Below are 12,506 nucleotides of genomic sequence, written 5' to 3' on the forward strand. Positions count from 1 at the left end.
CTCCACTAAGACAGAGGCTCTCAGTTTCTGGGGGAGTTCATTCCATAGGGGCCACCGCCTCAAAGGCACGGTCCCCCTTAGTTTTTAGCCTGGTTCGGGGACCCTTAAGAGGCCTTGCTTGGAGGACCTCAGGGCCCGGGTTGTCCTGTGAGGGTGGATATGGTCGTTAATGTAGGCGGGGGCTTGGCCATGGAGAGCTCTATATGTGTAAGTGTTCTGATGTTAGTAACTATGTAGGCTAACATTAGTTAGGCTATGTGTTGTGGACTAATGCATTCAAGTTAGTTCACATTTTAGTTGTTATTGCCCCTGCTGACAATTGTGTGGATAATATGTAGCCTACAGTCAATGGAATTTCACATTTTGCTCTCCAATGTATGTTATTTTAATGTTGACCCATAATACTATAACTATATATTTTACAGGAGCATTGTTGAAATTCATAGGTCGAACTAAGCCTGCAGAACCACAAGTCAAGAGGACAGAGGAGCCAGATCGCAGTGGTGAGGAACGCACTGTCATTTCATTTCACTGTCATTTTACTTTTCACATATCACTTTATTCACTATTCAGCTTAGTTATTTATTCAGTTATTTTATTACTGGTACTGCTAATTGCACTATGCGTATTGTTGTATATTGTATATACGTTTGTATTTACTACTACTACTTACAAAATCGAGGGTTGTAGCTTTGTGTCAGTACATATTTCAGGATTTTTCTATGCCTTTGTTCATCTAAATTATAATACTCATAGGCGACTACAACTCCTGTCGATGCCGAGGCCCAGTTCTCCCTTCCCACCACCCCATGCTCATTGTGCTAGGTAAAACTCTCATTCAATAAAAGTAGTCTTTTAAAGGTGGGGTAGGTCATTTTGGAGAAACCAGCTCGAGTGCACTAGAAAAAATATGCCACTTCCTTACAGAGCCCCTCCTCCAACACACATGAACGCGCACATGACCAATGAGGGCACGAGATAAGTTTGTGCACAGATGGAAGGCTGACAGGCAGGTAGGCCATCCAGTTATTTTAGCCGGGCCGGCTAAAATAACTGGATGGCCTACCTGCCTGTCCAACACAGTCTCACTCCCTGAACGTCCAGGAGCGATGCTTGGTCAGGGTCCATGGCGTGCAGTTGGGACGCGCTGAGGCTCCTTCAGCTTCATAAACGGACACAAAGAGCTTTCAACTGATTGCAATGTATTCCCATCGGCGGTGGTATTTGACGCTCAGGGAAGCACCGCATCGGTCCATGTCGGCAGCATTTAAAGGCAATGTGAGCGTCCATTCCCATTGGATAACGGAGGATTTTACACCCGGAAGTAATGGCGCGTTTCCACTACACGGCCTCGCTCGGTATGGCTAGGCCTCGTTAGGACTGGCTCACTTTATGGCGCATTTCCATTACAGTTTAGGAACTGGGGTAGTATCTATAGTAACGCAGTGTAGGCGGAGCCGTGACGTCATCTTCAATGAGAACCCCAGAAAAACAACACAGCCGTTAGCTGTTAGCACTCAGAACTCACAGCTCCTCATATCTGTTCAGAAACTAGACAAAAGTTAAACAAGTACAAACCACAGACTGCCTGTGTCATGGCGAATACAGTCGCTGCTTTATTTATGTCTGTATAGGCTGTTGTTGTGAGTGTGGACGGTCAGAGCATATACTGCGTTAGCTTAGCCAATCTCCATTTAGAAAACACGCATTTTAAAAGGTTTTTCTCCTGCCGTCTGTCTGCAGACTTGTCAAAGCATTAATTCATGGTTTTTACTAACCGGTATCAGTATGTTGTTACTTCGGCATCATTTTGAAACGTGTATTACAATTAAATCCCGGTCAAATATGTCCATCTTGTTGTAGTTGTAGCCCCCTTGCCAGCGATTCTCTCTCTAGTTTAGCATACTCAGCCCGACTCAGCCTCGTTGTCTCTGGCCCTAGACCCACGATTTTATGAGGCCAGAAAAACTGTGAATTAGGACCCGCCGGCCGGTACTAGGCCAAGTGGAAACGCAACCAAAAACGGGCCGCTGACGTCACAGCCCTCTTAAACCGTGCTCCGCGCTGTAGTGGAAACGCGCCATAGGTATTCTCTTTACTGTCGATTGATTTTACAGTGATATCAGCACTACTCATCAACTCAAAAACACCAGATTATCCTTGTTAATTACACAACATTGATTGGTTTAAATTGTGTGCAATGCTTTTGTATTTTTCCCCTTCGATTTGGAGTAACAAATATTTTTTCGGAGTTTAGAATGGCAGAAGACACTACACTACCCAGAATCCTCAGCTATCGTTTGGGACTACACCATGTGCTTTGCTTCACAAACCCAGTGATTAGTCCTCAAGCTCTGTGATTGGATGTTGGAGCGGCAGTGCGCGAAGTTTACACAGAGCGTCAAACAGCACTTTGAAATGGAATGAATCCCATCGACGGCACACTGTTCAAAACAGGAATTGAACGTGTCCTACCCCCCACCCCTTAGGTCACAGGCTCCTCCAACAGTGCAACACAATAAAACAGATACACAGAAAAAATAGTGCAAGTAAATACAAAAAGAAAAATAGTAAAATAGTAAAAAGTGAAATAGTGGCAATAAGAGTCTACTGATATAAGTGATTGGAATATGATATTAGACAGAGTAGCAGCCAGATTAATGTTGGATGTTGTTTCAAAGTTCAGGTGTTTAATAGTCTTACGGCCTGTGGGATGAAGCTGTCCCTGAGTCTGGTGGTTTTAGTCCGGATGCTGCGGTACCGCCTGCCAGACGGCAGCAGACAGAACAGTTTGTGGCTAGGGTGATGGGGTCTTTTATAATCCTAAGGGCTTTCTTTAAGGTTAACCTGGTATTTTTACTCCACTACATTTATTTTAGTTACTTTACAGATTTGGATTAATTATGTGAAACATAAACAACCCTTAAATCAGACTTTAGTTACACCTGAGTAAAATTCAGTGAAGGTGATTGTCAAGTGCAAACAATCAGGCAAGATATTTGATAGTTGGTGCTTGAGAAGACAAAAAATGTATCTGCAGATCCCTATAAAGCATATTCATTACTCATTATTCTCTAATTGTTCATCAAAAACTGTATATAATGGCTATTTTGCACATCCCTTTCAAGATTTCAAGATTTTCAAAGGTTTATTGACATATCATATACACAACTACGGTGTAGTTATGCAATGATGACAAACTTGGGTCATAGGTTCCTCAACAAGACATCTATCAATATGTGTGTACCTCCACCATTAAACTGTCATATTCTGCACATTTCTTATTCTATCTACATACATCTTATAAGAGTATAATAAATATGTATAATATCGGTTAAAATAAGTGCTTCAACATAGTTAACATTGCAGGAAAGTTGATTGTCAAGTCCCAAAACAAACCATGCAATATATTAAACGTTAAGTACTTTGTCAGGCTTAATATAGATACCCCCAAAGCTTTTTGCTTACATGTATTTAAAAGAAGACCTTAACCTAAAGTATTATTTAATGTTTAAATAAAGCCTAATTAGTTTGTCTGTTTTGCACATCCTCCTATTAATATCTTTGTACATCCGGCGTTTTATTCTAGATATCATTTACAGTATCTTCTTGATATTTTCTATTCTATATTTCTATCATTGACCTTCTACTTTCCTCCTATTTTGTATGTACTCTTAATATTTAAATGTTTTCATAAAATATAACACATTCAAAAGTGCTTTACAAAAATGAAAGACATTAAGAAAAAGGCATTTTAAAACAGTCATTAAAAAGCAACACAATCTTCCTGCATTACATGTTACATGTTAGACGCTTTTATCCAAAGCGACTTACATACTCAATACTGTGGGCAACCCCCCAAGGAGCAATTTGGGGTGAAGTGACTCAGGGACACAACGATATGCTGACTGCAGTGGGGTTTGAACCTGTGACCATCCGATCCCCATACCAAGGCTCTATCCACTGCGCCTTCTGCGCTAGTTGGCGCAGGACCGTCTGCTCAAGCTCCAATCTATCACCCAATCATGATACTCGCTGTCCATTGTGAGATTGGACCTAAACCAATCACGACGCGAGTTCACAATGGACGGAGCCAATCACGTCACGGCATCACAATGGACAGAGCCACTCACGGCACGGCTTCTCCCCGAACCCGCCCCCCTCACGCTTTTGGTTGACAGTGGACAAGTCGCGAGGCGCATCAGAGGTATTCAGAGTAAGTAACAACACTACATGTTTCTATTTTCCCGTTTACAGTCATAAAACCTATTTTTACAACCGTCGTTTTGGCGTCAACTTTTACATTACGGTATACAGTCGGCAACTTCAGTCTGCATAAAGTTAGCAAGCCAGCATTGCTAATGTAAGCATTGGGTTGAGAGGTCATGTGTTGTGAGCATGCGCAGTCGGGGCTAGAGTGGTGTGTGACATGTGTGTGACTCGACGTTAATAAACGGAGGCATCTGTGACGCTCCAAAAAGTACTAAGTTCCTGAGTTCTTGTTACACAGAAGTATTCTTGAAGCCTTAACACCTCGGACGTTACATTGGTGGCAGCGGTATCGGAGTGTGTTTTATCTGCTCTTGGATTTTTCTTTTCTGTGGACAATTACTGGACTTTCTGGTCGGCTCTGCTGGCTAGCTGTGCTAACGGTGCTAGCGTCGAAGCGTCATGTTCGGAGGAATGAAGGGAGACGGCGATATGGAAGACGATTATAACGGATGTACTGCTGCTTGGACTGGTTCTGTGAGTAGTGATATTAGAGTGGAGCTGCCGCCGATGTTTAGGGGCGACGGCCAGAGGCAGTTCGCTACGTGGATAAGACAGTTTGAAGCCGCTGTTCGTGCTCAGACGAGGGGTGCGAGGGGCACGAGCTACGCAGCTACCTTGCTGAACATTCTACCTACCAGACTGGACAGTGCAGCTTTCCTACTGTGGGACAGTTTACCGGCAGATGTGCAGGGTGATTACGAACGTGTGAAGGAGAAGCTGGCGGCAGCTTTTGGCCAGAGACAGTTCCTGCTTTATTTCCAGACGTGTGTATCTGCACGGCCCCGCCAGGCGAACGAGTGTTTGGAGGTGTATGCGGCGGACATTTCCAGACTCGTGGCTGAGGCGTTTCCCGATTATGACCGCGCTGCAGTAAATGGTGAGAAATTCAGACGTTTTTTGGCTGGCCTTGATCCTGCACTTCAAGCAAAATGCCATGAACAGGGGGCGACTGATATGGAGGAGGCGTTGATAATTGCTGGGCGTTGTGAGCGGGCCAGGCAGGCAATGAGGTCGAACACGCCTGGTTTGCCCTACTGTCCTCCGCATCCTGCTGTTGTTGCAGCCCTAAATTCACCGTCGGCTGGTGTTTTCGACTGTAAGGCTAATACCACGGATAAGCTCATAAATGTGGTTGAACGCCTCACCTTGAAGGTGGACAACTTACAGACTGAGGTAAAAGGCTTGAGAGCGCATAACCGTGGAGCTGAGAATGGCAGAGGGAGCTCCGCCTTGACCTGGGATCGTCAGCAGGACCAAGTGGAGCAGAGGGTGCACCGGCGTGCCTGCCACTGTGACTGTGGCGGGTTTGGTTGCAGATCTACCACCGGTGATTCCCACAGGGACGACCGCAGCAGGGGCCGTTCTCCTCAGCGCAGACCGCAGGATGGTTTTGGTGCCAGGGAATGGTCTCCACGTGAGCGGGGAACCCGAGACACCTCTGCGGACTTCTCACCGCGACGACCGGGCAGCGATGTCCCGCAAGGACCACACAGCCCTGGGGAACGTCAGCCAGGGCGTGGAGTGAGGTTTTTGTCTCCCTCTCGGCGGTCACCATCTCCATCCTCACACGGACGGCTGCAGGGAAACTTCCAGTGACTGGCGTCGAGACCCAGATGCCGGTTTCACCACTACAGGGTCAAATGGACTATTCTGCTGGGAAAGCGCCTGCTCGTGCATGGGACTCTTGTTCTGTGGGTGAGTCTAAGCCCACAGCCTATGTTAGAGGACTTGTTGAGGGTGTTGATGTTACTGTTTTGATTGACTCTGGGTCCAATGTTTCACTTATTTCTGAGGACTTCAGAATGTCCACGTCTGCCTTACGTAAACGTGTGCTAAATACCCAGTACACTTTTTCACGCACAGTAAATGGTCAATTGTTGGACACTCTGGGTACTGTGACTCTTCCCATACAGTTGGGGGGCAAACATTGGGAGCAGGCTGTGCATGTAGTGCGAGGGGCAACACAAGCTATTCTGCTGGGGTTTGATTTCATGTTGCAGGCTCGAGCTGTTATGGATGTTGGTCGTGGTCTGCTTCACCTGGGGGATGTTGATATTCCTCTCATGCATGCCACAGATTTCATACCAGAATGTTGTTACATCTCTATGTCTGTTGATGCTATTATTCCCCCTTTCAGTGAAATGATTGTCCCAGTTAATGTGAATATTCCCCGTACTGCTGGTCTGCCCATTGACTCTTTCTTAGGCTACCTGGAGCCTGAGGTGCGTGATAACGTGGGACTTGTGATTGCACGTACAGTTGCACCGGTGAAGAATGGATGCACTGTGGCAAGGCTGCTCAACCCGACAGAGAAGGAGTTAAAGCTGCACACCGGTTCCCATTTAGGTGTGTTGCACCATGTTAAGGACTGTGATCTACTCACCCCCGCTGAGGTTTTCCCCTCTCAGCAGGGGGCTACCCCTCTGCCGGATGTGGCTGGTTTCCCGTTGTCTGCTGAACAGAGACTGCAGCTGCAGGCCTTGATGGGGAAACACCAAGGGGTGTTCGGCTCTGGGAAGGGCAGAACAGGAAACACCGGTCTGATCAAACACCGCATACAGACAGGTGATCATTCCCCGGTCAAGCGTCGGGCCTACCGTACTTCGCCAGAAAAACAGAAGGAGATAGGCAGACAGGTTCAGCGCCTGTTGGAGGATGACATAATTGAAGAGAGTTGTAGCCCGTGGTCCGCCCCAGTGGTCCTCGTCAGGAAAAAGAACAACACATGGCGATTCTGCGTGGATTACAGGGGACTCAACTCTGTGACAATAAAGGATTCTCATCCACTGCCACGGGTGGATGACACATTGGACGCATTGGCGGGGGCCTCCTGGTTCAGCACCTTGGACTTTTCTGACGGTTACTGGCAGGTGGAAATGGCTGAGGAGGACCGCGAAAAGACAGCATTCACCACTGGCCAGGGCCTATACCAGTTCAAATCCATGCCTATGGGTCTAACCAATGCACCCGCTACCTTCCAGAGGGTTATGGAGCTGGTGTTAAGGGGGCTGCCATGGCACATCTGCATGGTGTATCTTGACGATATACTAATTTACAGTAGTTCGTTTGAGGCCCACATGTCTGCTTTGGAGGAGGTCTTCATTCGGATTGGGGCAGCTGGGCTTAGATTGAACGCCAGGAAGTGCCATCTTGCCCGTGATCATGTGGTATTCCTTGGTCACGTCGTCTCCGCCGGGGGGCTTCGTCCTGACCCCCGTAACACAGATAAGGTGAAGACTTGGCCAGTTCCACGGTCCCGCTACAGAGGTGCGTGCTTTTCTGGGTCTCTGCTCTTATTATAGGAGGTTTGTGAGGAGTTTTGCCCAGCGTGCTGCCCCCCTCAACCATCTGACAGGGAAGGATGTCCCTTTTCAGTGGACGGCGGATTGCCAGGGGGCATTTGAGTTTTTGCGGGATGGTCTTTGTGCCGAACCTATCATGTGTCACCCGGACTTCACCAAGAGTTTCGTGCTGGGTACAGATGCTTCGCAGATTGCTGTGGGGGCTGTGCTGTCACAAGAAGTGGATGGCCTGGAGAGAGTGGTGGCCTACGCTAGTCGCTCCCTCACAGCAGCTGAACGGCGTTGGTCCACCTACGACAGGGAGCTGTGGGCGATAGTGTGGGCAGTGCGTAATTTCAGGCATTACTTGGGTCTTCTCCCCTTCACAATTATCACAGATCATCAACCTTTGTTGGGTCTGCGACGACTTCAGGTTGACAATGACAGGACGGGGCGTCGTAGCCGTTGGGCTCTGGAGCTGGACCCATACGACTGGATGATTGTGCACAAGAGTGGGGCCAAACACACAAATGCAGATGCCCTTTCACGCAGGCCTGACACCACTGAAGCTTTGGAGAACTCAGGCAGTCTCGATGCCACATCCGCTCCCTTGAGTACAATTCTCCCTGGCGCTGGGGACAGTGGTCCTAGTGATGTGTGTGCTGTGGGCACTCCTGCCACGGCCCAAGCCCAGGGACCGATTTCAGGACCTCCTTCTCCTGACTCAGGGTCTTCAGTGGACCAGACCCTAATCTTCACTCTGTCACATGATGGCTCCGGTATTAGGGAGCTCCAGCAAAAGGATGCAGACATCGGACAAGTTTTGGCCTGGCTGGAGCATGGCCAACGGCCCCCTAGATGGAGGTTAAAAGATGCTAGTCGGGGGTGTGAAGAGACTTTGGCATGAGTTTTCCCCGGCTGACTTTTGTGGAGGGACTTTTATGTAGAGTTGTTTGGCTGTCTGAGGCAGGGCAGTCTACTCAGGTTGTTGTTCCTGCTGTCTTAGTTCCAGAGGTCCTGGGACACTTGCATGGTGCTCCACTGACTGCTCACCTGGCGTATGATCGCGTTTTGGCACGCGCAAGAAGTGTGTGCTATTGGGCCTCCATGCACAGTGACATTCGTTCGTGGTGTGACCAATGTTATGCCTGTCAGAGAAGGAAGTCCCCGGTGCCTAAACACCATGCCCCCCATGAGAACTTCACATGCAGTTAGACCTTTCCAGCGGGTGGCGGCTGACATACTGGAGTTGCCGGTCACATCAAAAGGCAACCGGTATGTGTTGGTTGTTGAGGACTATTTCACAAAATTTGTAAATCTGTATGCCATCCCCGATCAAAAAGCCCCGACGGTCGCGGAGTGTCTCTTCCAGAACTACATCTTGGAGCATGGGGCTAATGGAAACTCTGCCACACTGATATGGGCAGACAGTTCGAATCAGATGTTGTGAGGCATTTGTGCGGCGTGTTAGGTGTGAAGAAGACGCACACCACGCCTTACAATCCGAAGTCTGATGGCATGGTAGAGAGGTTTAATAGGACACTTATCGATCAGTTGGCGAAATCTCTTCTATCATGTGAGGGGAGTGGGACTCTTTTCTGTCACAGGTCGCATTTGCGTACAATACCAGTGTACATTCCAGCACAGGCTTCCCGCCGTATTTTCTCACGCATGGCAGGGAGGCCAGGACTCCTGTGGATGTTTTACTGGGTCCAAAGCGGGATGATCTGGTGCAGGGTCCCCGGGAAGACTTTGCTGGTTCCCTTCTCAGACGCTTGGACACGGCGTTTGATCAGACAAGGGATAACAATTTTGCTGCAAGCAGCAACAGAAGTCGTACTATGACGCCAGAGTGAGGCACGACCCGTATGAAGTCGGGGATTTGGTGTGGTTAAATGATCCCACTGAGAGCCGCCGTAAACTGGCTCCCCACTGGAAGGGGCCTTATCTGGTGCAGAGGCGAATGGATAGGGGTGATGAAGTGGGGGTCACGTACCAACTAAGTAGCCCGTTTGGGGATGAAGCCTCTCTCCAAACTGTCCATTACGACAGACTACGGCGATACAACCTGCCGGTAGCCTTTCCCTTGGAGGGACCATCAAGGTCTCTCTTACACCTTTCTCAGCCTCTTCCGTTGCAAGATGCAGTCTCCCCACAGAGCTCTGGACGCTTGAGGTTTTCCGATGGGGAAAGTGGCTGTGATCTTGGGCCGGGTTCTGGGGCTGGTGATTCCCCTGAGCTCGAACAAGCCGCACCGACGGTGTCCCGGGCTGGGAGGTTAGCGCGGCCTCCTGTCCGATTTTTGGACTTTGTTATGGGCTGAATGACTGGTGGTTACGTGCTTGTGTGATTATTTTCTCCTGTGTATTCTATGCTGCATAATTGGTTTTTTTCATGTTTCGAGTGTGCAGGACAGGGGAATAAGTTATGTCATACCTAGTTTGATGTTTTATTTGGGCTGTGGATGTGTTTTGTTTGTCATTGTTTTTATTCAAAGATTTTTTTCGAATGTACGTCATGCCTGCATGTATTATTCTGCGGGGTAGTGTGTGGTTTGTTATGTTTTTGGGGTTTTTCGTGGTTGTATTGTTTTTTTATGTTTTGTTGTGTTTTCACCATGTGTGTGGAAATGGGGACATTTCTTTCAGTAAGGGGGGACGCATGTAAGCATTGGGTTGAGAGGTCATGTGTTGTGAGCATGCGCAGTCGGGGCTAGAGTGGTGTGTGACATGTGTGTGACTCGACGTTAATAAACGGAGGCATCTGTGACGCTCCAAAAAGTACTAAGTTCCTGAGTTCTTGTTACACAGAAGTATTCTTGAAGCCTTAACACCTCGGACGTTACACTAATGCTATCGTGTCTAGGTTAAATACACGTTATTATATTAATCAATGTCAACAGCCATGTGTTATACATCCGATTGACAACAGTAATTTAAATAAGTTGTTAAACGACTCGTGCATGAATGGGCATGTTGTAATTAGTAACTACACTTCTGTGAGCAGTGGTACATTAGTCATACAGCATACTGTATACACAGAGGTGGGAAGTAACTAAGAACATTTACTCAAGTACTGTACTTAAGTAGAATTTTGAGATACTTGTACTTCACTTGAGTGTTTCCATATTTTTCTACTGTGTACTTCTACTCCACTACAATTCAGAGGTAAATGGTGTACTTTTACTCCACTATGTGTTTAATAGCTTACCTTTAGTTACTTTACAGATTTGGTTAAGATGCCTATTGGTTACTGGTGGCGTTTTATGAGTTTATGTTTATCAGTTTATTTGTTCATATAGACACCTAAAGTATATCATATATTATATGACATAAATATCTTTATGTGAGATAAGGGATCGTTGCTCAGTATGATATGATACAGTGTGTTATATGCTCCAGGAAGGATACAGTATATTGTTGAATATATATTAAAGATAGCTATATACTGTATATAACATTACATTAATTGTAATTCAATATACATGCATCAATCATTTATGGATAAAAGGATAACTTCACCGTTTATGAACATGATGTGTTTATACATGATTATATGTGTAAAATAACCTGTATAAATAATGGTTAACATGGTATCAGTGTTGTTCGCTTTGCAGTGTAGTTCTCTCTAACACTTGCATTGTTATTTTACTTAAAGTTTAGATGATCACTAAACCTATAAGCCATAAAGAAATGGGAGATGCAGAATGGACAGGCTTTGGCCTTCAGGAGGGATGAACCCGCTCCAAGGAAACGGAAGTGACGTGACCTCTGTCAGAAGGTAAAGTATAGAAACATATGTACCTCTTACTTATTATTCACAAATGATAAGTATATTACTGAACATTTACAATTTACTGGTGCAAACATTATCAATCAAATGATTTACACTGAGTGACTCACTCCAGACTAAAACATAATGATGATAGTTTTCAGATTAAGAAATGCCTCATGCATACATTTATATCACACCCCCAGTAGTTACCCCCAGAGCCCAGCCTCCTCCCTGTGGTCTGCCAGGAGCCCCCAGAGCCCATCCTCCTCCCTGTGGTCTGCCAGGAGCCCCCAGAGCCCAGCCTCCTCCCTGTGGTCTGCCAGGAGCCCCCAGAGCCCAGCCACCTCCCTGTGGTCTACCAGGAGCCCCCAGAGCCCAGCCTCCTCCCTGTGGTCTGCCAGGAGCCCCCAGAGCCCATCCTCCTCCCTGTGGTCTGCCAGGAGCCCCCAGAGCCCAGCCTCCTCCCAAGCAGTCTCTGGGTGCTGTCCATGTACGGCAGGGATATCCTCTCCCACATGGACCAGCACCACCTCCATATTTGGTTCCATCTTAAAGATGGACTCAACCAAAAAGGTCAAATATAACGTGACTGAGTATTTGATTTCCATGTTTGTTAAACTCTACTTTAAACAATAACAATAGAAACTAGTTTTTATATAAATGTGTTTGGTTATAAATCTGGAAACATTAACTGCTATAGATCATTTCTAATAAATGCCTCAACTTCGCTGTTGTCACATTCCAGATCACAAAGCATCAAAGCAAGGAGGAGCAGCTGTTCCCTGCTCCACCCTCTGGCCCTCAGATGGAGATGCAGCGCTTCCCTGCTCCACCCTCTGGCCCTCAGATGGAGATGTAGCTGTTCCCTGCTCCACCCTCTGGCCCTCAGGTGGAGATGCAGCTGTTCCCTGCTCCACCCTCTGGCCCTCAGGTGGAGATGTAGCTGTTTCCCTGCTCCACCCTCTGGCCCTCAGGTGGAGATGCAGCTGTTCCCTGCTCCACCCTCTGGCCCTCAGGTGGAGATGTAGTTGTTCCCTGCTCCACCCTCTGGCCCTCAGGTGGAGATGTAGCTGTTCCCTGCTCCACCCCTCTGGCCCTCAGATGGAGATGCAGCTGTTCCCCTGCTCCACCCTCTGGCCCTCAGGTGGAGATGTAGCTGTTCCCTGCTCCACCCTCTGG

General features: G+C 47.4%; 1 protein-coding gene across 1 annotated transcript in view; it reads right to left on the bottom strand.

The window, feature by feature from the left end:
* LOC117477333 (zinc finger protein 850-like) overlaps positions 1 to 12,506 on the bottom strand; it is a 195,115-nt gene that overhangs the window by 17,885 nt on the left and 164,724 nt on the right. The window lies entirely within an intron of this gene.

Source organism: Trematomus bernacchii, unplaced genomic scaffold (assembly GCF_902827165.1).
Source record: "Trematomus bernacchii unplaced genomic scaffold, fTreBer1.1, whole genome shotgun sequence".
Taxonomy (NCBI): Eukaryota; Metazoa; Chordata; class Actinopteri; order Perciformes; family Nototheniidae; genus Trematomus; species Trematomus bernacchii.